Genomic DNA, 24,295 nt, shown 5'->3' with positions numbered 1-24,295 from the left:
TCCAGCTCGTACATATTACACTGTACCGCTCTGCTAGTTCCTTCTGCTTTCCTGGTGAGATGTTCCCCCTTGTGGCTAACTCAGGTCCCCCTTACTGTCCTTAGAGCCCAGCACCTTGTCCTGACCTCAGGAGGAGAGAGCTGTCACCTCAACTGGCAATGGGCATGCGCTCCAGCCTGTGTTTTGGTGGAAATGCGCGAAGCAGAGGGACGGAGATTCTTGGGCAGAGAATCAGTTTGTTTTTATTGAAGGACCTCTGTGCCAAGTTCGGGTCTGGAGGTACCTCCTGCCTGGGACCCAGGGAGTTTAATGGCAGGGAGGAGAGGTCCTGCAGGTAGTAGCTCTGACCCTACCAGCCCAGCTCCCCACCCCTCACCCCTAACTTACATGTCAGCAGCTGTCACCTGCTCGACAGATGGGCCGACTGGCAGCACCTCTCCCTGGGCTGTACCCAGATTGGCTTGGCTGTGGTCTGGCTGCCCCTAAGCTAGAACCATCTGTGCCCAAGAGAGACCCAACATTAGAGGAGAAGGGCAGACGGGGCTCTCACAGCCCCTCCAGGTCATGGGGAGAGAGCTTAGGACCTTGTGATGCTCACCACCTGCTGTTCCCAAATCGGGCACCTGAGAGCCGGGACAGAGACTGCAGGGGCAGCTCTACTTCCCCTGCAAGGGGCTTTCAGAGTCTTTTCCAAGGCTAAAATGCCACTTACTGGCCAAACACTGCCAGCCCGACCACACTTGTAAGCTGTCTTTTTTTACCACTCTCTTTCTATCAGCAGAGCGCCCCCAGTGTCCTGCATGGCAGTTGGAGTCCTGGGAAACCCTCTGCTTGTTGGAAGGGAGGGGCTGAGCTGGCAGGGATAGGTCTGCCCCTGGTTCCATTCAGCCCTTCTTCTGGATTTATTTTCACAGCTGATTGAACTCATCACCTTTTTAATGAGGAAAACAGAGCTGGACTAAAAAGTTCCCTTAAAATGAAATCCAAGATCAGAAGAACAGGGACAGAGGTAACATGTGTGTAGAATTAGTTTGCTGTGCACTGGGAAAGGGGAGGGGTCCCTTCTACCAGGGAAGGCGACAGGGTGGTCAATTTCACGCCCTTCTGAGAATGCTGCAGCAGATTTGGTATTTGATACTCCAAAGTGGGAGGGGTGTTGTCATCCTCCCTCCATCCCTCAAAAAACTCATTCAGAAAGAGAGGCAGAGATTTTCTGGAGTCTAAAGGCCTCTGCCTCTGTGAAGGAGCCTTAAGCCGGATCCCCTAGGGATTGGGAAATTGAGAAGTGCTCCAATCTGGCAAGCATTTAAGTTCAATCCGTCTGTGTCCCAGCTTTTAGGAAGGGAAAATCGGCCACTTCATACTCTTTCTACCTAGACCTCCTGACTTCACCAGGAGCAGGGTTCAGGGGGCCGCACACTAGCAGGGGCAAGAGGAGGGTGCCAGCACCCTGAATCGGGAGGGGTTGACACATTTTGAGGCAATCTGGCCACTCCTTTTTTAAAGCATTTGGCTGCACATTTCCCTGGGAAATGGGGACTTTTAGGGGAAAAAAAAAACTAATAAAAAAATCCGACCACTGCATTGCAGTGCCTCTGAGATTGGTGCAGGCTGCTCAGCTGCTGTCTGAGGCACACACACGCCACACATACTCACAGCCTGCACCTAGGCCCCCGGTCTTCTTACCCCCTCTGGCAGCTGCTGTCATAGCCTGGGGGCCAGAGGCAGGGAGGGGGCCCCAGCCATCCTGCCACCCAGCTCTGGACTGGCCCAGGACAGGATCCAAGAGGCATCAGTAGAGGCAAAGGTGGGGATTTCTGACCCAGGGAGGGGACATGTGGCCAGGCCTGGCTGGCTTCCTGGTCTGTGGCTCTGCTGCCTCTACTGCCCTTGCCACACACTCTGGTTATTGCCACCATTCAGGGCACTTTTAGCTGAAACCTGCACAGTCCCATTCCTGGCACCATCCAGTGCAGATGCCCTCATCATTTTTTCCTTTTTCTCTCCAAAAAAGGGGCCAGGAAGCTTTGTCATCCACCCACTCCAGTCTCCCAGCTTACAGAGCCATGGAATATCAGAGCCGAAAGGGCCCTAAGAGATCATCTAGTCCAATCCTTTTAGTTTATTAATAAGGAACCTCAGACCCAGAGAGGAAAGGTGACTTGCCCAAGGTCACTCAGTGAGCTCTGGGCAGAGCTGATCCTACAGTGTGGGCCCTGAGGTGGCACAGAAAGTGCTTTGAAACATGCTGAGCGAACCCAAGTGAGAGGGTCCCCAGGAAGGGGCTAGTGACTTCCTGCTGATTGAATAATGAATTCATTGATTAGCTGTTCAAGGCGGCCAAGGAGATGCAGGATCAGCATTACGTCCCCAGCAAACATACCCTGAGCTCCCCCCAGGGCCCTGGCCCCACTGTACCCCTCTGCTTTCACCCTCCAGGAGCCCTCTACCCACCTGCTGGCTTCCAGTGCTTGTCAAGGACAGTGAGAGGATCCCAGAGCTGTTGTCTGTGCTGACTGCACTCAGTTTCTGGACCCAGGTGCTGACACCAGGGGAGGGAGGAGGCCAAGCAAGGGGGGATCCCTTATATCTCTCACCCCAGGAGCCAGGATCCCCAAGGCAATCTCACAGCTCTCCAGTGTGAGGGAGGAGAGGGGAAATGCAGTGATTGCCACATCAACATTTTCCAAGTCACAGAGCTGCTTCCTGACTGCTCCCTCCCTGACTTCTCCCAGAGCCTTGTGGTAGCCCCTAGTCACTGCATGCCTTCCCTTCAAACGCCTGAGAAGCCAGGAGCAGCTTCTGTCCAGGGTCCTGACCCCACCTCCCAGGGAAATGGACTTCAGGTCTCACTGGGAGGAGAGAGAATCATAGGTGGAGAAAGAGGCCCACTTTGGATCTTGGGCATCTCTTGTAAAGGCTGCCCTGGGGACTCTTCTGGTGGGTTGCTCTAAAGACCATGGTGAACGTGGCTCTTGTGTGGGTGTGTTTGGACTGGCTGTGCCAGAGATCAGACCCAATGAAAAGGCTTCTGTGCCATGACCATGATGAGGTTGGCCCAGCCTCAGTCTGACCTGGAATTTGGACATTTGGCTCTTATGTAGGGTGTGCTGTACTTCTCTGGACATCCCATTTTAAAAAGGACACAGACAAACTGAGCCTTGCCCGGAAGAATTTGGCCAGGAGGGCAGAGGCAGTGGAAAACACTGGAACAAAAGTGGAGAGATCAGTTTGGATTAGACAAAGGCACCCAGGGAAGCCATGGTGGCTGCTTCCAGAGAGCTGGAGAGTGGTCCTGTCTTCTGAAGGGCTGGACTCTGGCAGTGGAAGCCACAGGGAGAGAGATTTTAGTTCAAGATAAGGAAGTCCACTGTAACTCTTAAAGATGTCCAAACAGTGGGAAGAGCGTAATGTGGTGGGTTGCCTGTTGCTGGAATGTTCTAGCAGAAGCTGGTTAGGGAATTCCTGCATGAAGCAGGAGGTTGGGCTGGGGATAGCTAAGTGGAAACACCAAGGAAACTTACTATGTCATGGCTGTGGCACGGGGTTGGGCCCTCCACGTATGTGTGGTATGTCAAACTTAACATGTGGTCCAGCGCATCTAAGCTTCACACCATCCTTGCCAAAAAGGGCATTATTTCCTGCTTTTATAGATGACACAATGAGCCTTAGAGAGGTTAAAGACATTTTCCTAAGGCTGTCCACTTGGGAAGCAGCAGTTGGGACTTGAACCCAGGTCTGTCTGGCTCCTGATCCCTTGGTCTTTGCACTCTACTATTCTTGGCTCCAAGTTTCAGGCTCACAGGGCCCAGACAGAGGCTTGCACCACTCCTGCTTTGAGTCTAAAATCAAGAAGATAGGGGAGCCAAAGCCCTCGGGGGCTGAGGATCTGGAGTTTTGAGAAATTTCTATTTACTTTGCAGTCCAACAGCAATGACCAGCAGGGGACCCCAGAGTTCAGCCTCTGGGTTACCCTGACCAGGCTGATGCTCCATGGCTGACTGTTCTGATTGGAGCATGTGAGCGTTTGTGCCTGTGTGCATGCATGCAAGTGTGCATATTTGCACATGTGTGTGTGCGTTCCAAAGCCCACTCTCCCACCAGTGCTGCATGCTCACTCTTCACCCCCTTTCTCACAGGCGTGGCCTGTTCACCCCCTCCTCTCTGCACACAATAAGCCACACTTTCTGGTCCTTGTTTCTTGGCCTGGGGTCACACCTGTTGCTGCTCAGACAGGGAAGCCCCCCTCTTCTACCTGGCCCAGCACTTTCTGCCCCAAGCAGGCCCACTTACTCCATGGTCACCTTGCATGTGATCACCCTTCCCTGTGTTCCTCCTGCCAGCATCACAGTGCAGCCCTGGACCAGTGGGAGGACATCAGAGATCCACATCTTCTAGTCTTTGCCACCCATGACACAGATGAAAGGTGACTGGTACTCCTGGGGTCCCTCAGACCCTCCCTTAGCCTCACAAACACATGACCATTTCTTTTAGAGAGACAGCACCTGGAAGTGAGAACATGCCAAGCAGGATTGTGCAACCCCTGCCACTCACTGCAGGACCCTAGGGACACTGTTTAACTTCTCTGAGCCCCAGTGTCCTGTTCTGGAAAACAAGGATAGGAACACCTCTCCCGCAAGGGTCACGTAGGTTTGGCACATAAAGACCCAGCACAGTGCGTAGCTAAATGGTGGTGTTCCCTTGTGTCTGAATTAATGGTCGTGTCCCCTTGTCCCTGAAGACTCTCAGGCAGTTGATCAGCTGTCGTCTCAACAGTAGATAAAGAAAATGGAAGGAACTTAAATGACTCTGAGATTAAAAAAAAAAAAAAAACCCAGAACAAAATGACATTGTAAAAATGAGGTATGTTTCAAGTCTGCTAGAGATGAGCCTGCAGTGAATAATTCTGGGCTTCTTCAAGGCCTGTCCTGGGCTCACATCTCCGGCTGTCTGAAATGGCCACACCCTTCAGCTTCAACTGCCTCCTCTAAGCAGATAACTCACAAATGTGAATCTTCAGCCCAGACCCCTCCTCTAAGCCCGCTTGCTCACCGATCTGCATGTTCAGTGACTCCACTTTGACACTTCTAAGGCATCTCAACACCCAATTCATGCTCTTACCCTCTTGTTCACACCTGGTCTGACTCTAGGGAATTATATCGCAGTGAGTGACACCCCCATTCGGCCCATAGTACAAGCCAGGAGCTTAGGAGTTGCTCTTAGTGCCCTTTCATCCTCTCCGCTCACATCCAACCCAATACCAAAGCCAGTCACTTTCTTCTCTTCTTTCTTGAACGCTCTGCCTCTTCTCCAGCAGCCTGGACCAGCCATTAGCATCTCTCACCTGGATTATGCAGAAGCTGGTCACTCTGCCTGGAATGCACTTCCCTCCTCGCTGCCTAGTTAATTTTGACCCAGCCTTCAAGCCTCAGTTCAAGGGCCACTCCCTCCAGGAAGCGGTCCTTGAACTCCCTGAGAGGTCTGAGTCCGTCTATTTTAGAGCACCGTCCCACACTCCATAGTGCTGGTTGTAGCACAGATCTGATGTGTGTGTGTGTGCGTGTGTGTGTGTGTGTGTGTGTTGGGCGGGGGCAGGGGTCAATGATGAGTGTCACCTCTCCAAGTAGGAGGAACACCCCATGAGGTCACAAGCTTGTCTGCTTTTGTTCATCATTAACTCCCTGATGGATGCTGAGAACAGCATTTGACACATGAATTAACAAAAGATTGTTGAATGGATGAATGAATTGGCAGGAGTGAGTCTGGAGTCAGGTTTTGCACTTGGGCGGAGAGGCTGGAGGAAGGCGTTCTGGTGCCTTCAAAGAAACAGGGCTGGCCTAAGTGCAGGCGCTGCAGGTGGAGGCAGCTATCACAGGTTCAGAAAGTGGGTCTGCCAGGGAGTGTGGGCAGCAGAGTTGCAGTGGAGAATGTGCCTTCTTGGGTCACGTGACTAGGAAACTATTAGTCCTTGGGAGCAATTAGTTAAGTTAATTAGCCCATCCATTTAAGCAGCAGCTAAAGCAACGGGGCCTGAAGACCGTTTGGGGAAAGACACTCAATTATTTGCACCAATGTCACCCTAATTTCCCCAGTAAGCTCAGCTGTGGCTAGGCAAGGGAAGAGACTTGAACACTCAATTAATTTCCTCTGTTTGGGGCCTGGAGTGGGAGGGGTAGAGGGACCTGGGCAGGAGGGTTGGCTGAAAGCAGGCTGCCAGGGCCCTTGAAGCCCCAGTGGCCACCTTCAGACTCTGCATCTCTCATTGACCCTTCTGATCAAGACATAAGTTTTTCAGGCCCCAGGGGTGTCACTCCAGAGAGAGGATAACTTAGTCAAGGTCACACAGCAAATTAGTTCTAGGGACAGACCTAGAACCCAGGCTCCCAGCCTCTTCAACCAGGACCTCCTCTTCAAGGAAAGAAAAGAAGAGGTACAGAAATCACTGTGGTGACTCACAGAGGTCCAGCGGGTTGCAGCCATGTAGTCACACAGCATAGCTCTCCTAGAGAAGCATGCAGTGGTACTTGCCTCCATCGCGGGACACCAGCGCCCAGTCTCTGTTTCCCTGTCTGGAAAATGAGGCCAGTGTTTGTGGGGAGTGGACTTGGAGATACCACCATTCCCTATTCCCAGTCTCTGGGGATGGTCTGTGGGCATACAGGTTCTGGTCTCTTTTTGACCCCCATATGAGGTCAGCAGTTAAGACAGGCATCTACTATGTGCACAGACTGTGCTTGATGCTTGGGGTGGGGTGGAGTGGGGGTAACTGCCAAGGTATGGGACAAGTCCCCTGTGGTAGTACAAGCAAAGTGACTGGAGAACAGTACCAGCCGGTGCATAGTGACATGCTGAGCTGTGTGTCTGTGAGGACACGTCAGTCAGGTGATGAGTGAGGAGATGGATTTAGGGGGCTTCGAGGGAGAACTAAAGACTCTAGGTAAGTGTGTGAACCTATAGGGAAGTATGAATCTATGCAGGAATATGAGGATGCAGATGGGCTGGAGGGTTCGGGGGTTCCATGTTGGGGACAGAGGCACGAGAGTTGAGTGATCAGGTGAGGCCATTTGGAGAAGGGCCTTTTGTCTGGGTGCAGCTGGAAAAGGTGACAATCGAGATTTTCAATGAAAATTGTGGCATGAGATGTCAAGCCGCTCATGCAAAAAGACAAGGAAAAACTTACGCCATCAGGGAGGGGCATTCTTTCCATGGGCTGCTGAGCTGGGGGACTTGCGTGAAAGGCTGGGTTGGGAGGAAATCCAAACTCTAAGGGGCGGGGCAGGGGTGGGAAGGAAAATGATATGCATCAAAGGCCAACTCAGGCTCTAGGCACTGTGCTTTAAATGGGTTATCTTAGGTGAATTGGTGATGAATGTTCCTTAAGAAAATGAAACTGGAGCTCATCTGGAGCTCAGAGAGTTTAAGTAATTAATCCAAGTCACACAGTTAGCACAAGGCAGAGCCACGATTCTGGGTCTGATTTTGAATCCAGGGTCTTTCCACCAAAGCGGTCCCCTCACCCTTGGCTACATGGAGAACGACTGATGCCTGGACCCTTCCCAGGATAGCTGAGGGAGTCTCTGGGAGATGGGGCTGGGCACCTTTCCTTTAAGCTCCTCAAGTGTCTCTGTTGGGCAGAGAAGTTGAGAGGGCCCAGCAGCAAGCTGCCTCCTGCTTTGGTCCCCAGCTTCCAGCTGTTGCATCACAGGGGACTGAGTTCCTGTCGCTGTGTACTAACTCCATTACTGTCAAAGATGCAGGAGGTAGGGAAGACACATTGGTGCTCTAAAGTTGATCTGGGACAGGCCTCCTGTCCTCCTACAGAAAGGCAGGTGCCCAAATTCAAAGGGAGAGGTGAGAGATGAAGAACAGTGAAGACAGAGGCTGAATCCACTGACCCCTGCTTGTCACCCCCACCCCAGATCCATGCATGACCCCAGGAGTTCCTCTTCTACCATCACCACAAGCCTTGACGTATGTTTATTTCTCCCCAGGGAGCCATCCTCAGATGCCACTCACCCAAGGCAAAGGGATGATGGCTGTTCCCTCAACAGATGCACATGCGGCTCCTCAGGCCCCTTCCACTGGCATCAGCCACCACCAACTCTCTGCAGAGGAAACAACTCTCCCAGAGATAGTTGAATGGTTGGCTGTGATAGGCACCATTTCAGACTTGCTGTGTGACTTATTTAGACGGAGTCTCGCTCTGTCACCCAGACTGGAGTGCAGTGGCACGATCTCGGCTCACTGCAACCTCTACCTCCCGGGTTCAAGCGATTCTCCTGCCTCAGCCTCCCAAGTAGCTGGGACTACAGGCACGCCACCATGCCCGGCTAATTTTGTATTTTTTGTAGAGATGGAGTTTCTCCGTGTCGTCCAGGATGGTCTCGATTTCTTGACCTCGTGATCCGCCTGCCTCGGCCTCCCAAGGTGCTGGGATTACAGGCGTGAGCCACCGCACCCGGCCGCTGTGTGACTGATTTAAATATATTCTTCAGCTTTCCAATTCTGTAAACTGGGTAGAATAATATCTGAATGGAAACTTATACCTGAAGGCTTTAGGAAAAAGAAAGATTGTTTAGGAGCCTTTTGTAACTTCTTAGCTGTGAGGTAATAACTATTGATAGATAGGAATGTGCTGAGGTGGAAAGAATGAACCAGCATGTGAGTCCAATAGTCTGGAATCAAATCCAGTCACTGCCATGTGTGAGGTTCTTAACATCTTCAGAGCAAGTTTTCCTGTATGATTTATGAGTCAATGAATTCCATGTCTTCTGTCCAACCTCCTTTCTGAGCTCCAGGCCCACAATTCTAGGGGCCTGCTGGACATTTCCTCCTGGATGTGGCTCAGGCTCCCAAACTGATCATGTCCCAGGCTGATCTCCTCACTCCCACCCGCCGCTGTGCTTCCTCTCTTGGTGACTGACGTCCCCATCCTTCCCGTTTCACAAGCCAGAGATCCAGAAGTCACCCTGAACTCCTCTCTATTCCTCACGCCCACCCCCAATTAGCCACATGGTGTGGAGTCTTGCTTCTAGATGAGCACATCCATCCCTTCCTTCCCACTCCTATGGCTCCTCCATGGTGCAGACTGGTATTAGCTTTCCCTTGACTTACCGCAACACCCCCTCTCTGCCAGCGCCCTGCTTCAGGCCTTCCACTGTGCCCATTGCCTGTGTGGGCAGAAGCCCCACCCACTTAGCCCGGCTTGCAAGGCCCTTCGCATCCAGGCTCCAATGCCCCTCCCACCCCACTCCCGGCCCCTCCTTCCCACTCTGCCCGGTGCCTCCAGGCGACGTGCCCAGTGTCCTCCTGCTTCCATGCTGGAGCACTAGATGTTCCCTTTGCCAGGAACACTGCCTTTCCTTGGGATCGGATCAGAGGTGTACTTACTTCAAGAGCCACTCAGAAGCCATCTTCTCCGACTGTTCCTTCATCCTCACCCCTGTGGAGGCTCCAAGGGCTGTGGCTCCACGGGCTTTTGTGCATACCTGCTATTTTCCCCATGCTGCACTGTTATCTGCTTATGTGCCTGTCTCCCCCAGCAAACTTCCAAACTCTTGTGGGCAGGGATTGTGTCCTACAGAACTCTGTATCCCAGGGCCAGGCAGAGTGCAGGGCACATAGTATGTATTCAGTAAAAAACATACCATAGCCAGGTATGGTGGTGTGTGCCTGTAATCCCAGCTACTCAGGAGGCTGAGGTAGGAGAATCACTTGAACCCAGGAGGCAGGGGTTGCAGTGAGCCAAGAGTGTGCCCCTGCACTCCAGCCTGGGAGATAGAGTGAAACTATGTCTCCAAAAAAAAAAAAAAAAAAAAGCATATGAAATGAGTGTTTGGCAGAGGGATCTTTGCTGGATCCTCTCTCCCGCAAAGACCCAGCTACTCTGGAAGAAATGTACACATAGGGTCTGCCCCTTATATATGTGCCCAGCCAGTAGGTGGCAGTGGAAGTGTCACTGCATGCAAGCACATGACCCTTTCTGGGGTCCTCTGAGGCAGGCTGGAAACCCTGGCTCGCAGGTGGGCAGGAGTACCTGGAACACGGGGCTCACCCAGGTAGATTCCTCAGACTACAGTCTACATACCCACAGATAGGGGAGTTGATTATTTGGGCTTCTTGGATTCTCTGGGAAGATCCTCTGAACCCAACCACAATTTTCTTTTCCTCTTCCGGGGCCCTCTGCCAAACATCTGTTCTTAGATGGCCTACATGTCTGGCTTGAATCTAGAGAGGACTTGGAATCGCTCCCTATGTCCGGAAAAAGCCCTTACAGAGGGGATGGAGAAGATCTGTGCTTTTGTGCAGGGAAGTCTGGAGCTGGACTGACAGCAGCCTGGGAGACTGAAGTTAGCTGTGTGGTCTTGGGCAGGTCACATCACTCCCCAGAGGGTGGATGGGTTTTAGCGCCCCCACAGACCAGCGCTTGAATCCTGGCTCTGGCATTTCCCAGCTATGCAGACTAGGGCAAGTCATTTGCATTTTGGGGGCCTCAGTTTTCCCAGCTGTGATATGGGGACAAATACCAGTTTCATGAAGTAGTTACAGGGATGAGGTAGGACCCAAATGTCTACAATGCTGTTCGGTTTATGGCTGAGAAAGGAGGGCACCTGTATCAACTGGCAAGGCATATAGCACAGGGGTTTGGAGTGCGGCTTCAGGAGGCAACGATGAGGTTCAGATCCTGCATCTTCCCATCTCTAGCTGTGTGACCTTGGACGAGATATTATATCTCTCTTTACCTCAGTTTTCCCATCTTGAAAATAGAAATAAGAATAATCCTCTCTCCTAGAGTTGTTGTAAGTACGAAGTAAATTCATGTGAAACCCTTAAAATAGTACCTAGCTGGCCGGGCGTGGTGGCTCACGCCTGTAATCCCTGCACTTTGGGAGGCCGAGGCGGGCGGATCACGAGGTCAGGAGATCGAGACCATCCTGGCTAACACGGTGAAACCCCGTCTCTACTAAAATACAAAAAATTAGCCGGGCGCGGTGGCGGGCGCCTGTAGTCCCAGCTACTCGGGAGGCTGAGGCAGGAGAATGGCGCGAACCTGGGAGGCGGAGCTTGCAGTGAGCCGAGATGGTGCCACTGCACTCCAGCCTGGGTGACAGAGTGAAGACTCCGCCTCAAAAAAAAAAAAAAAAAAAAAAAAAAAAATAGTACCTAGCACATAGTAAGCATGAATGTGTGCTTCCTGTCACCATTGCTGTCAGCCTCATCAATATCATCATCTCAACACTTGAACTGCATTAACTCTAGGCACCTACCTGCTCTTGCAGGAAATCTTGTCTCCTCTGGATCTGCTTCATACCAGCATGTGATCTGGGAGACCCGCAAAGCTCACGTACACACCCTCATACTGTCTGGGCTGCCACTTGATGCTGGTTTCAATGTCCCCAGTTCCTCTGGCACCGCCACTGTCCAAAGCTGCTGCATGGCCTCTGATGCCTGGGGCCTGCTCCTCCTGCTGATGTGCCTGGCTGTCAAGGCTTTCAATCTTCTGCAGCCTTAGCCGCTCAGCACCTTCTTTCAAAGAGAGAATGAGAACAGTCCCTCCCTAGGTGATGTGATTATTGGAGGGGCAGAGTCTCACAGCAGGTTGCTTGGGCCTTGAAGTGTTAGATTTAGTGAGCTTGCTCTCGAGACAGCTCTTTCATTCTACACATAGCTACTCCTCTTCCCAGGATCGCTGGGTCAGACAAGGTCAAGAGCCAGCCACTCTGCCCAAGCTGGAGGGTCTCACTGTCTGACCTCAAGCCCTGTTGTGCAGACTCACTTGTTTTGTCAGCTTAATTCTTTCTTTTTGACAATAACCCCTACTTAACAACTGCCAGAAACCTCTCTATATGTCTGGAGCCTGGCTGTGAAAACACTTCAAGCTTTTCCCCCCAGGGACTCCTCTTTAGCTCCCAGGTAACCCAGTGGATGCAAATCCATACTCTGGAAGATGGATGCCAGCAGACGCCTTGGGTTTGAGGTATGCATCTCAGTCTCAGCTGCAACCCATCCTGGATGCCTTGCCCCATGCAACATGTATAAACTGCCTGGTACATAGCAGGCACAAAATAACCAGTAGGTATTTTTTTTTTATCAGTTTCCTCATCTGCAAAGCAGAGATAATAGAAGTTATAGGCTCACACCTGTAATCCCAGCACTTTGAAAGGCCAAGGTGGGCAGATGGCTTGAGGTCAGGAGTTCAAGACCAGCCTGGCCAATATGGTGAAACCCCATCTCTAGTAAAAAATACAAAAATTAGCCAGGCATGGTGGTGCATGCCTATAGTCCCAGCTACTTGGAAGGCTGAGGCATGAAAATCGCTTGAACCCAGGAGGTAGAGGTTGCGGTGAGCCGAGATCACACCTCTGCACTCCAGCCTGGGCAACAGAGCAAGACTCCGTCTCAAAACAAATAAGCAAACAAACAAAACAGCTAACATTTACTGTGCCCTTATTATGTCCAGATGATGTTCTAAGTTTTTTACATGTATTAACTCATACTGTTTCTGTTCCATTTTATGGATGAGGCATAGGGTGTGAAGTGCCTTGACCAAGGTTGCACAGCTGCTAAATGGCAGAACCAGGATTCTACTCCCAGTGGTCTGGCTTCAGAGCCTGTATTTGAACCATCATGGTATCCATGCTAATGCTCAGAATTACTGTGAGATCCAATGATTCCATGTCTTATGGCTCTATACAAGCACTAAGAGCTGCTGCTCCCATGGCTCAGTGATTTGGAGGGGGTGGGAGGAGGGGGAGGAGGAGCAGGGAGACGGTCTCTCTTAGCACTAGTGATGGTCACGGTAGTGACTGCAGGATTTAGAGGCTCTTTGCAGAAATCTAGTTGCTGCGTTTCTAGAAGGGAATACTGAGAGCCATTATTTTGTTTGGACAGGTCTGAAGTGGGGAGGGAACTCGGTCAAGGTGAAGAACTACATCAGCTTCTCAAGCATCCTCTTCTCTCCCTTCCCCTCTTCCTCTCTCACTCCTCATTCAGCTAGGGCCTGGGGGCAGGGCTGGGGTTTCCAGGAAGGCTGCCTTCACACTGCCCAGGCGGTCTGCCTCAGCTACTGTTGTAGGGTTCGGCTGCTGGGGGTGCTCATGGAATATGGCTGGGGGGAAGGGGCCGCCAGCCTCCCAAGCAGCAGCCTTCACTAAGGCCTAGATTGCTGAGAGAGAAAGGAGGACACCTGAACAGCCACAGAAAACTGGCCCAGGAGACTGCAAAAGTACTCTTTGAGGCACCTCTTCCTAACATGAGCCTTCCCTCTACAGGCCCTGGAAACATATGGGCAACAGGAGCCTGATCCTGCAGCGCTGGCTTAGAGCCCAGAGTTCCAGGGCAGCTCCAGCATTTCTGTAGAGGAGGGGTTTAGGAGTTGCCATCTCATTGGAAGGGAGGTAAGGGGCCTTTATTTTAGTCTGTGGACTTATTTGGAGGTGACTTTGGGGAGGATGCTGATAGAGATCATGAAGGAGGGTAAAGTCTTCCCAACCCTACCCTGGCCGCCATGGTTCTGCCAGTGCCTGCTACCACAACTCCAGGCCTGGGGTTTGTTCGTGCTGACACCTGAGGCCAACCCAGGGACAGTGCAGAGAATCCTGTGCTTGGACTACGGACCTGGAGAGGCAAAGCCTCGGTGGGGACGAACTGGCTTCAGCTGCTGTCCACCTTGTCCAGTAAGCCTAGAGGGAGAAGTTAGGATTTCAGGAGCCACTAAGTGAGGTGAGGCTATGGAGGAGACAGAGTTGGGGGTCAGGGAGGGGAGGGATAGTTAGAACCCTGGGGGAGAAGGCTGAGGGTGGAGTAAGAGGCTCCTTCCCTTATTCCTTCAGCCCTCTGTCTTCCCCAGCAAGGCCAACACTGCTATGCCAAGAATGGCACTGAACTAGTCTCTTTATATACATTATCCCATTAATCCTTACAAAAAGTCTGTTTTATAATCAAAATCCCCATGTCGCAGGTGAGAAAGTTGAGGCGTAGAGAAGTTATGCAATTTGCCTGTAGTCATACAGCATACAGAGGCAACCCAAGGATTTGAGGATGCAGCATTTGCGGTGTTTACTGAGTGCCTACCCTGGGCCAGTAGGCTAGGTGAGCAGGGTCCTTGCCCTCCTGGAGCTTACAGTCTAGTGTTGGAGACTAGAACAAGGAAGGATAAGTGTGATGAGGGCTGCAGAGGAGAAGCACAAGGCACACAGGGAGAGGGGTCAGGTAACTGGGACTGGCAGGATGGAGGGGGTTGGCCTGGTGTAGTGGGGTGTGGAGGACAGCATGTACAAAAGCTCCGCAGCAGGAAGGAGCATAGCCCTTTGGGCCCTGCAAGGAGACAGTGAGGGAGTGGGCAGTGCCAGGTGAAGTTGGAAGGTGGGTAAGGGCTGCATCTAGAGATGCTGGTGCAGGAAGCCTGAAAAGGTAGGATGGACAGTCAGGACCTAAGGAGCACCTGGGGAGGAGGATGGAGGTCGAGATATACACCCAGCCTACGTAGACTCACAAGACCCAGCTCCATGCCCTAGCCTACGTCAGGACCTTGGGTGAGTCATCCACCCTTTGGGGTCTCCCTGTGCCTCAATGGAGTGAAGAATTATCCCTTCCTCACCCTGCTGCCTCCTGGGGAAGTCAATAAGAATCCAGTGAAATTAAGACTGTCAGGCTGTCATTGTCATCCCTATCAGGGGAAGGGTCCTCTGAGGCCTGAGGGGGCTCCGAGTGAAGCACAGCTGTGTTTTCTCCAGGGACCCACCGTGTTTCCATCCTCCCCCATTCTGGCCCAGCCTCTGCCTGTGCAAATGTCACCCGATCCTTCCACATGCCATCAGAATTCCACTTCTGCCCAAGAGGGGAAGGGGCACATTGGAGGCAGCATAGACATTAAACACGGTATTTTCAGAAGGAGCAGACATAACCTTAGATAACTGCTTTATTTTCTGTAATTAGACTTTATTTTACTGGAGGCAGCTTTGCGTAAGGCTCAGGCATCTCTTGGTCCATTTTATCAGAAGGAACCCTGAGGGTCATTTCATCCATCCCTTTTCATCCAGCAGCACTACATTCCAATCGTGAAGGCATAAGCTTTCCCTGTCAAGCAGGATGCTGCTCCAGACCCTTAGCATCAGGAAATCCCAAAGTCAAACCTGCATCCAGCCTGCTGAATGAAATTTCAGTCCCATCCTCCCTCCCTCCTAGCAAAAGAAGCTTTGGGGGAGATTTCACAAAAGAAGCACTTCTCTCCCCAGGGAGAAACCGAAGAGGAGCAGCAGGTGCTGCTCTTCAGTCTGCATACTCATCTCAGGTGACAGGTCCCCTCCTCGGTGTGAGGTGGCATGATGGGAGTAGGTTACGGGAGTGTACCAGAGTAGGGGGAAAGCCCTGGTGCCCTCCTGCTGAGCATCTGACCTTGAGCCCTTTACCCCAGGTCCCCTTTTCCATTTGAAGAACAGTGAGGGGTCAGCAGACCTGACTAGAGGGTCTCAGGCATGGGTCCTCTCCCCCAGCCCACACATGAACACACACACACACACCCTTCCCAACACCCAGGTATGCAGATGCACACTCCCCCACAGGACCAGCAGCCCGGAAATCCCTGAATCAGCTTTTCTGCAGTCCAGGGTCTGTGACAAGCGAGCTGCTGCCATTCTGAAGAGAGGCTCCAGCCCAGCTAGGAGCAGTGGGTGCTGCAACACTGCAGTCCCAGGCTTCGGGAGTGAGGTGTATGTCCTGGGGCGGGGGATGCCTAGAGGAGGGGAGGAAGGGGGATTCACTGCGGGTATTGGGAATTTCCCAGTTCCCCAGACTCTGTGGGGATGAGAAGCCGTGGAAAGCCCTGAATGACTGTCCCCCCAACACACATGCACACAGGATTTTTGTGTGTTGGGGGTGGGGGGGTGAGGAATGTCACCTCCTGGGTCAAACACCAAACTCGAGTCCTGGTCCTGAGTGTGCAGAGCAGAAGGCAAACAGAAAGCAGCGGCATGGAGGGTGAAGGAGAGGTTGAGGGGAGAGGGCGAGGATAGGGTGGAGCTGGGAAGGTCAGGGGTGGTTAATGGCCAGACAGCAGCAGAAATTCCACCTGGCCAGCTGGGGCCCCGAGGTGAGGTTGAGGGGACTGAGGGTGCGGCCCAAGGGTGAGACTGAGGCACAGGAGTGCTGCCCGGGCTCGCCGTCCTCCCTGCCCCTTTCTGGTGCTCACAGTGGGTGTCAGCCTCGCCTTCCCAAGTGGGAAAAAGCAGAGCTGCGGAGGTGGGAGGTGTTGGGTCCATGGCAGAGCCCTTCTGCTGGGTTCCTATCTGGGAGCAGGCAGAGGGTCCTGTGCCAGCAGACGCTCTTCCTCCTCTCCCCCAACCCCGTACCCCTCCATCCCCCTTTCTCCCCTCTCCAGGTGGCCCGTGAAGAGCCCTGGCACCAGCCTTGACCTCACCCTCTGGGACAGACTGAGGCTGGGGACCGCGGGCTGCCGGAGTCCTCCGGGCGAACTCCCCAGCTCCCCTTCCCCTCCAGCGTCTGCCTTTTGTTCCATCTCTCTTCTTCTCCCTCCCTTCTCTCCCTTGACTCAGGAAAACCTTCATCCGTATCTCCTGAAGCAAATCGTTTCCCTCCCACCCCCGCCCGCACGCCATTCCCTACAGCCAGGGGGTCCCCTCCCTGGTGTCCCCTCCCCCCAGCCAATTCCTGGACCTGAGAGGCTGTAAACTCAAGGCTGGCGGGTGGGGTGGGGAGTGTCGCAGGAGTGCACGGAGCTGGCGGGGACTCCTCCGCAGAATCGGGGGAGTCCCGTAGGGCTCCGGGGGCGCGGAGCCGGCCCCGCCCTCCCCAAACTTCTGTAGGGCCGCGCCAGTTTAAACCCCTCTCCCCCAGCCTAGTCCCTCCCGCACACACCTCCCCTTCCCCTGTCGCCCGTTTCCTCCTCCGCTGGCAGTCCGGACTGGAGAAGGGGGGTGTGGGCGCGCGGAGGCGGCCTCTCCCGCAGCGGGGATTGCCTGGGGCGGGGGGCCCTGCGTCGCGGTTTGCGGGGATCGCCCTCGGAGGGGCCGCGCGCGCTGTGTGCAGGCGGATGTGAGGAGCATCTCAATTGGCGGGCGGGGGAAGCGGGATCAGGTTGTTACTACTGCAGAGAGAGAGGAAGAGAAGAGAGAGAGAGGGAGAGAGAGGAAGAGAAGAGAGAGAGGGAGAGAATCGCGGGAGCGAGGGCCGCAGCGGCAGGGCCGGCGGGGAAGTGGGAAGAGGGACCTGGACTTCAGGACCCCAGGCGTCCCCGCCCCCGCCCTCTCCACCAGCGCAGGCTGAACGCGCCCGGAACGTCCCAGGGTAAGAGGGAACCCCAGGCAGGGCACCCCACGAGGGCAGCCAGTAGTCCCGAGCGAAGCCGCGCCTCGACCGACAGTGGTCATCCTTAGGGCCTGGGGCGTGGGCAGACGCGGGGTCGCCAGACAGGGACACTCCGACTTTTGGGGCTTGGCGCTCACGGCGGGATAAACTAAGTACAGGACTGAGCCCTTGGTGGGAACTGTAATCCGGAAATCCATGGGCGTCGGAATTACCTGGCTAGATCCGGGGGAGGTGTCCTGAATTATCTCGGGAACCCCTCGCCCCCAACCAGTTTCTCCCCTCGGAGAGCCAGGGTCCAACGCGGAGAGAAGGCAAGAGAAGCCGCGGTGTCTTAGTGCTGGGACCGGGGACCTGCGGGGAAGCGAAGGCGCCTCGCCGCAGAGAAACCGTGGGAAGGGCGTGGGGAGGTGCATGAAGTGGGCGTGCGGGGAGAAGTGGGTGCGGGGCGCGTGGGACCCCGCCGCGCCTGCTTCGCTGAGGAGCTGGAAGACCACGCTTGCGCAACACTGGGGAGCCCCTGGCGCAGAGTGGGGTGTGCCGGAGGCATCCGCGGTGCGCAGGGCTGGCTGCCTTTCTGAGCCCCCCGCCTTGCCGCAGCCGTCCAGAGTTGGGATGCGCGGCTGCATTTTCCACCCCTTCCTCTCCCAGGAACTTTCCCACACTTTGACACGCACCACGGCTCTGTGCATTGGAGGAAGCAGGCTCCCGGGGATCCTGGCAAGCTTGCAGAGACCCGGGCGGGCGATGGGAGGGGGCAGCTAGGCAGTGGAAACAGCGTCCTACTCAGTTTGCAGTGTGACCTTGGACAAGCCGCTACACCTCTCTGAATCTCAAGATGATGGAGGCGCATGGTGCCCAAGACAGGAATGGGGACGAGGTGGGGGAGGGTGCGTGGGGGACAAGCTCATGGGCATGCCTGCCCGAGCCTCTACCTGGGAATCGCTGCCTTTGGTCACTGGCCTTTCTTAAGTGAGTTCAGTGCTCACTTCCTGAGCAGGGGGTGGCAAGGTGGAGCTGTGAAGCCAGCGCACCAGGGAGAGTCCGAAAGCTTCCATTCTGACCTGTCCTGTGACCTTGGGCAACTCACTGACCCGCTCTGGTCTCAGTATCTTCATCTGGAAAATGGAGTTTGGAATTTAAGGTATCTGAGGTTTTTCCCAGCCCCAACACCCTGCCGGTGTCACCCACTGAAAGGTTGGGGGTGGGGTGCAGCTGGGTAGAATGACCTAGCCTCTGGGAAGACTGTAGCTCCCCTACTGCACCCCCTATCCCAAAGTAGCAGGGCTGTGACACCCTCAGCCTGTTCATTGGTCATCTCTCCCCACTCTCAGAATTCAGCTGATGGGGAGAAAGGCTGGCTTTCCAGCATTACACATCCTCTTTGCAGAGGACGGATTCTTCCCTGGGGAAAGGTTTGCTGTGACAGATAGATGACCATAGGTTAAAGGGTGATGTCAAGGACCTCACAAGGTCATGCTGTCTGCTCTCTACCTCCAGACAGGGCTGCATCCACCTCAGATAAGGAAGATCTGAAGGAATCCTCTCGTTTTAGAAAGATCTCCACTGCAATAGCCTAGAGCACCTCATTGTGCAATGTGACAGTCCTTGCCATAGGAAAGTCTAATCTAACTCCTTTTTGGGATGAACTCTGGTTCTGTCTTCAGTTGAGATGAGACAATGGCTTCTTACTGGGCATTCGGGTGTTGTGGATGAGTCCCAGTTTGAGACAAGAGAGCTGAGTTTAATTCACAGGCTCAGCCTCCAATTTGTGTGACCTTGTGTGACCTTGGGTCAAGGCCCTTTCTTGCTTTCCTCCCCTGTACATTGAGAAGGTAGAACTAGATAACTTCTCAGGCCCTTGCAACCGCACAGTTTTGTGGCTGCAGTTCTGGGCTGGTGTCTGAGTAGCAGGAAGTAGGCTTGGCTGGGTGATGGGAGCAGGTGGACTCCAGGAATTTCCAGTGCATTGCCCTCCCACTTCTGTCACCAGAGTTGAGACAACTTGAGACAAATACTGTGTATGAATTCCAAAGCCCGGCACACCCCTGGAGGGACTCCCCAGGAGACCTTGGCTCTACTGGTTATTGGCTGTGTGACCTTGAGCAAATTACTTCATATCTTTGAGCTTCAGTTACTAAGTAGTCAAAACAAAATGAGAATAGTGGTGGTATTTTAGGGTTTTTATGAGGATTAAACAAGAAGCATATGTAAATACTTGGTCCAGTGCTGAGCTGTCTAAGTCCTCAATGAGTGGTAGCTATTGTTAATAATAATACAAGCTATGTAGTAAGCAAGTGGCAGGGCAGCTGTGAGCAGTGGCCATGGGGAGCAGGGAAAGATTGTGGACTTGCAGTGTGATCTTCCTCTAACATCTTCAAAGCTTCGCTACAGAATAGGAATGTCAGCACTGTCTCTCTGTCTCTGACCAGTAGGACCGTTCTGCAGTAGAAACTCCATGGGAAACAGAGAGACTGCTTGACTTTCCAATAAGCTCACACCAGTTTTCCTTTGGTTCTTCCTTCCCCACTCTCTGCCACACCTCTGTGGTTACGACAAAATGGGCCTTTTACTCCATTGCCTGAACCTTCTAGAAATGGACCAACTGAGAAGCAGAGAGGGATAAGGCTGGATGTCCCTGGAGTGAGTGGCTGAAAGCATGTCTACACCCAGGTGGAAGGAGTGGCAAAGGGACTGGCTCAACCTGGAGGAGGATTCCCAGGACCCCATGGCTGGGACTGAGGTTTACCGTAGACTTGCTGTGTGACCTTAGGCAAGTCGCACACCACTGTGGACCTCAGTTTTCTCATATGTGAAGCGAAAGCTTGGTTTAGATGACCCAAAGTCCTTCTGGCCTTGTTGATCCACGGCCCTTCTGGCTCTGCCTTTGCCGAGGCTGGGTGGGGAGGGGTGGGGTGGCGTGGGGTGAGGTGGGAGGTTTGTTGGAGTCGTTCAGGCTTTGGGTGTTCTCTGCTCTTTGATTCCAGTCCTATAAGTCAGCTTGGGGAGAGGTGATGACCTCACCTTCTCAGTAAGAGTGCTGATGGTTAAAAGCAAAGGCTTTGCAGATAGATATATCTAGGTCCCCATCTTGGCTTGCTCCTTAATATCTTTGTGAATTCAGGCAAATTATCAACCTCTCTGAGCCTCAATTATCTCACCTGTGAAAAGGGAATATTACCAACCTGGAATAGGAAGTCCCTAGTGTGATATTGACTAATGTACAAGGAATGGGTTTTTGAGGTTCTATGTTATCACAGAGAGGGCTCAAGTTAGAGGAGCAGGGATACAGTTCACAGTCCTGCAGTTGTCACCATGCACACGCTCCCCCAAAATGCCCCAGTGTTCTGTGTTGTCCTTCTGCTGTGCACTGGCCTCAGGCTCCAGGAGTTTGCATGTGCTGGTCTTTGTCATGGGGCCTGGAGAAAGGAAGAGCTCATCCACAGAGGCCAAAGGCCAAGCAAGCATGAGTCTGAGGGAAGTGTGGCTGACAAAAGGCTCCTGATGATGAGGGAACACGAGCCAGCAGCGTGGCATCCCTCCATTCAAGGTTAGTCATGAGGAAAGGCTGTGAGATGCAGCCTTGGAGAAAAGGCTGAAGGAGGGGGGGACATCGCCTTCCACAGGGATGTGTTAGATGAGTGGCATGGCAGGACGAGGCACTGAAAGGGGCTGTGGGATCATCTCATCCAGCCCTCTGTTTTGATTATGGGGAAACTGAGGCTTAGAGAGGGGGAGCTCCTTGCCCAGGACCACACAGCAGGTTAGCACCAGCGATGGAGCTTGCCGGCCCTTGTAGACCATCAGTCCAATGCTCTTTCCTTCCTCCCTGTTAAGCACCAAGCAGTTATTTTCCATCTTTTCTAAAATCAGAGCACAAGGTAAAATGCTTTGACTGCAGCAGAAAGGACATGAGTCCTGACAGGAAGGAACTTCCTGATCTAGATACTGAAATCATGGGATCCAACCTTCCCATTTTGCAGAATAGAACACGGAAGCCCAAGAAAATTAAACAACTAGCATAAGGTGACCCAGTATCAGACACTTGCATTCCCAGGCCTGAGCTCTCTCAGTTATGCCAGCTATGCCACGCTGCTGCTCTTGAGCCAGACAGGGCAGCAGGATAGCCAAATGTGAAAAAAATAAACCCAGATGGGCTTGGGGAAGGGAGGGAGGACAGAAAGACAAAAGACCAAAAGACAGAAATATTACTTCCAAGACCACGCTTTGCTTTCTCAGCTTGTCTCAGTTGGCCCCTGCTCAGAGCTGTTGAGGCTGACAGCCTGCTTTGCCCTCTGAGAGGAGAGAGGAGGGAGACAATAGCCAGCCCCAGTGGTCTCACTTCCATTGACAAGGCTGAGTGAAAGAAAGTCAATATTTGCCCAGTGGCAAAGGATAGGGAGTAAGTCTGACTTGGGATGGGGTGGGTAGGGGCTAACAGGGTAGGGTGGTGGGGAGTCATTCTGAAAAGGAAGACTGCAGCGTGTAGGGCCTTGGTTGTGAGGATTTGACTTCTAAAGGAGCCTTTGGATGTTCCACATTAAATAACCCTTTGTATCTCGGAGTGCATCCGGCCCCATTCACAGGCACCATCCTCCCAGAAGCCCTGATCCCTAATAAATTTCCCTTATTGTTTGGAGCTGACACCTCCCCAGCTTCCAGCTCCCTGGAGAAATGGAACTTTTGAAGCTTTTGCAGAAAGGCCTCCGAGCAGATGGCCCATTGAGTGGGTCTCTCAGGCAGAAGCTGCAGAAGCTGTGAGAAAGGCTCGCTTCCTTATCTGGGTCCCCGAACCTAGGGAAAGATGTGGAAAAGTCCTTGGCAGGTCAAGAGAGGCTGTGAATTTTTTTTTCTGCTTTTGTTTTGTTATCTTTCCATTTTTCTTCTCCACATCCTGCTCCTCTTTTCTGTCTGTCCTGAGATTGGGGAGGGGCTGGGAGGGAGGAGAGGAGGGGCAAAGCCCACAGCCTTCCCCAGCCGGAGTGGAATTCTTGAACCCTGTAGCAGCTGCCGTCTGCTTCAGTGGCTTTTGTGATGGCTGCGTTGCTCATGGAATCACAGCTTAGCAGTTTAACAAAGGGTGCATTTGGAAGCAGAAGGGTTTCTAGTAGAAGGTACTGGGGCTATACTGCAGCAGGAAGGGCTCATGTGAGGTACAAGAAGGACTTCCTACCAGGGGAATTGCCCGCTGTTGGCAAATCTACTAGGTGGACAACTGTGGGAGCTGATCCACTGGACCTCCTTACTGTCTTGGGAATGAGCCAGGTTTGTTACCTGTCCCTGAAGGGGCCACAGTGACATTCCTGGAGGTCAGTGCTGCCACCCAAGCCTAAACCTGGTCCCACAGCCACCAAATTGATCATCAGGGCTGGCAGTCCTTGGAGACCAGAAAGCCAGAGTAGCTTCCTAAGCCCTTAGTTTGGCCCTGGGCACTGAGGGAGGGACAGAAGGTGAAAGGGGACAAGGAGGGCCCTTGGCCTTGCCTTAACCCAGCCAGCCCTACAGCCAGGAGAGATACTGCAGCACCTATGAGCAGCCGGCAGGAGAGTCTCTCAACGCTGCCGCTCACAGCGGGGCAGACAGAGCCTGCCAGCTCCAAGCCTGCCTTCAACCTGCTCCCCACTGCTGGGCTGGGCTGGGCTGGGACTTGAGGGCAGCCGGCTGCTCAGAGACAGATTGCAGCCTGTCCCCCGTCCCCGCCCCCAGCACATGGTTGCTTGGGTGAGAGCACAGTCCAGCTCCTGGACTTATGTGGACTTCCTGCATGTGTACTTTGTCCTGAGCTGCGCCCCAGTCCATGGTTTTTGGTTTGGTTTTCAGGTTTTTTGAGACAGGGTCTCACTCTGTCGCCCAAGCTGGAGTGCAGTGGTGTGATCATGGCTCACTGCAGCCTCCACCTCCTGAGGCTCAAGTGATCCTCCCACCTCAGCCTCCCACATAGCTTGTGGTGTGCACCACCATGCCTGGATAATTTTTGTTTTGGGAGGTGTTTCTTTTTTTTTTTTTTTAATTATTTTTTGGTAGAGACAGAGTTTCACCATGTTTCCCAGGCTGGGCTCGAACTCCTGGGCTCAAGTAATCCTCCTATCTCAGCCTCCAAAAAGTGCTGGGATTACAGGTGTGAACCATCTGCCCAGCCCCTAGTCCATGTCTTAGTGTGACTTGGAACATGTGGAGCCTTGTACTTGTATGTGCTTGGCACTGTTGTACAGTGGTTAAACCTCAGGTGCTAGGGCTAGGTTGCCTGTATTCAAATGCCAGCTCCTCCAGTTTTTTATCTGTGGGACTTTGGCTAAGTTATTTAAACACTTGTTACCTCAGTTTCCTCATCTGTAAAATGGAAATGAAATAGCTTGCCATCAGGTTGGCATGAGGATTTGATGTATGACTATTTACATATAGCTCTAAGAATAGGCAGTGCCTGACACACTGTGTTATACAGATTTCACTATCAAGTGCTATAAAGAGTGTTGTTATGGTGTTTCTGAAAACTGACGGATATTTTGTAGATAAGCTTAGCAGCAGAGCTGGGAGTGGGCAAGGCAGGGATATGATTGGCTTTAATGAGGAGAATGTACAACCCAGTGAACCCACTATTAAGTTACTGCACATCGCCCCAGGCGAGCGGGTTTTCCCTATCTCTTGGACTTCAGTGGTCCCCATTAAAAAATGTGGAGAGGGATGCCTGTCTTCCTCACTTCTCCCAAGATGTCCTGGAATCAAATGAGGTGGATGATGGTCTGAAAAAGCCAGTGAGCATAGCGGATGCACAGGTTGGCCTCTTCCTGCCCCTGCTCTGGAGTACATGCTGGCTTTCTGGCTGAGGTCCTGGCATGTTGGGCTTTCTCCCAATGGCACCAGACCCAGTGGACTGCTCTCCCAGTGAGGCCACTTGGACTCTGGGTGGCTCTGAGCTGAATATGGCCCTCCTCATTTTCTCTTCTTCCTTATTTCACCTGGAAAAAGGATGGTA

At 53.0% G+C, this 24,295-nt stretch overlaps 1 protein-coding gene across 3 annotated transcripts in view; it reads left to right on the top strand.

Annotated features, from left to right (window-relative positions):
- LOC105484740 (synaptotagmin 2) overlaps positions 1–24,295 on the top strand; it is a 127,819-nt gene that overhangs the window by 50,989 nt on the left and 52,535 nt on the right. Inside the window, exon 1 of one of the 3 annotated variants that reach the window (XM_071078140.1) lies at positions 13,460–13,722. The exons of 1 other annotated variant lie outside the window; for it this stretch is intronic. The gene's annotated coding sequence lies outside the window, so the exon portion shown is untranslated. Of the gene's footprint in view, positions 1–13,459; positions 13,723–17,090; positions 17,305–24,295 lie in introns of those variants that run through there. One more of the 3 variants, XM_011746638.3, reaches the window with a different exon arrangement.

The sequence above is a fragment of the Macaca nemestrina genome, chromosome 1, assembly GCF_043159975.1.
Source record: "Macaca nemestrina isolate mMacNem1 chromosome 1, mMacNem.hap1, whole genome shotgun sequence".
NCBI lineage: Eukaryota > Metazoa > Chordata > Mammalia > Primates > Cercopithecidae > Macaca > Macaca nemestrina.
The sequence above is the reverse complement of the archived record's forward strand: the minus strand, read 5'-3'. Positions and strand labels throughout refer to the sequence as shown.